The sequence below is a fragment of the Colobus angolensis genome, unplaced genomic scaffold, assembly GCF_000951035.1.
Source record: "Colobus angolensis palliatus isolate OR3802 unplaced genomic scaffold, Cang.pa_1.0 Scaffold83, whole genome shotgun sequence".
Classification (NCBI taxonomy): domain Eukaryota; kingdom Metazoa; phylum Chordata; class Mammalia; order Primates; family Cercopithecidae; genus Colobus; species Colobus angolensis.
Window position 1 is genome coordinate 2,365,109 of NW_012122154.1, and position 1,881 is coordinate 2,366,989.

Here is a 1,881-nt window from a genome sequence, read left to right on the forward strand (position 1 = left end):
ACACCCCCATCCTGCTGCCAGCTGCACCACGCCGAGGCCTCCTGCTGCCGCCCGTCCTACTGTGGGCAGTCCTGCTGCCGCCCAGTCTGCTGCTGCTACTCCTGTGAGCCCAGCTGCTGAAAACCTCCTTCTGCTGGGAATCCTGATACGATGGCACTTTAAAACTAGCCAAATTAGAATCCTAACAATCTTCTGAACTCCAGTACCTATAACTGGGCTTGCAACCTCTCATCACACAGCCACATAAATTCTCTAGGATGTAAATTCATTTACAATGGAAGACCAACATTTTTTCCTAGACCTGGATGTCAGCCAAAGTCCTACAATGTGAAAAGAGTTAGGTAATATTTTACTATAAATATCATCTGAAATATTTCAACACTTATTGGGACTTAAATTTAATAAAGGTTTTCAATGATGAAGTCGTTGGAACTTTCCTTGCTTTGGAATTTGTTACAGATATTGGGGTACTGGGATTTTTCAAACTATCGACATGGCACTATGGTTTTTCTGTATTTCCGCTCTTTTAATGATGATCTTTAAAAGTAATTTTCTTTTGTTTTACCATTAAAGGGTCCAATATTTTGCAGCTAAGACATATGATTAAAGGAATATGACAGCATTTAGGAACTGTTTCCTAAGGTTCTCACATGTGCTAAGTGGTGGGCTAGGTATTCCAACAGACTGATTTTATAAAAAGGAATTTCATGTTATTCAGCTTCTTGAGGTTCTGTCAAATCTATTCATTTGTCCACTCATTCATTCATATACGAGGCTGTGTACAATTATTTCTATCATCTATGATACACAAAAGCATAATAAAAATTGTGAAACAATAGAAACACAAGATTATAGAGTAATAGCACATAACAAACATACACATTTTATTCAAGGTCCTAGGCTCATAACTCCCATAGCCCTTTTTATGATGTTAGGGCACTTTAGACTTCAGAAGCAGACCTCAGAAAACAGAATCTCTCTCTCTCTCTCTCTCTCTCTCTCTCTCTGTCTCTCTCTCTCTGGCCTTCTCCTCCCCTCTTTTCACCTGCTCCTTTTACTCCTCAAGGCAAGAATCTTCCCCCACTGTTCTTGGTACTGGCCGTCAAGATATTCTCCTACCTTCCTTGTCTGCTTGTAGGTCATAAGATCCCCATTTCAGAAGAGGTTCTGCCCCGTGCCCTGGAGGAAGGAAGGCTGCACAGAGTGACCAAGAAGGATCTGAACAGACAGGCCTTACTGGGTTTCACCACTCACTCTACTAACATTACATCATACTCTTTTTGTCCAATCACGTTTCTAATGGTTGTCCATCATGCCCATCCACTGAAGTCTCCATAAAATGTCCAAAAAAAAAAAAAAAACCACAGAATTTGAGGAGCTTCCAGATAGCTGAATGTGTGGAGGTTCCTGGAATGTGCTGTTCCCAGAGAGGTTATGAAAGTTCCTCATACCCCTTCCTCCACACCTTACCCTATGCCTCTCTTCTCTTCTTCTATACCTTTTGTAATGATCTTTATCATAAACCAATAAACTAAATGTTTCCCTGAGTCCTGGGAGCTGCTCCAGCACACTCATCAAACTTAAGGAGGGGGTTGTGGAATTCCCAACTTATGGCTGGTCGGTCGGAAGCACAGGCAAAACAACCTGGAGCTTGTGCTTGGCACTGGAAGTAGGGGGCAGTCTTACGGGACTGAGCCCTCACCCTGTAAAACCTGACGTTATCGCCAGGTAAATAGCATTAGAATGGAATTGGAGTGGAGAACACATTAGGCCAGAGGTCAAATTTCTCCCCATCAATAAGCAAGGAAATAAATTATGCAGCAGATACCAGCTGCGTGTTCTCCACTCCAATTCCATTCTAACGCTATTTACCTGGCGATA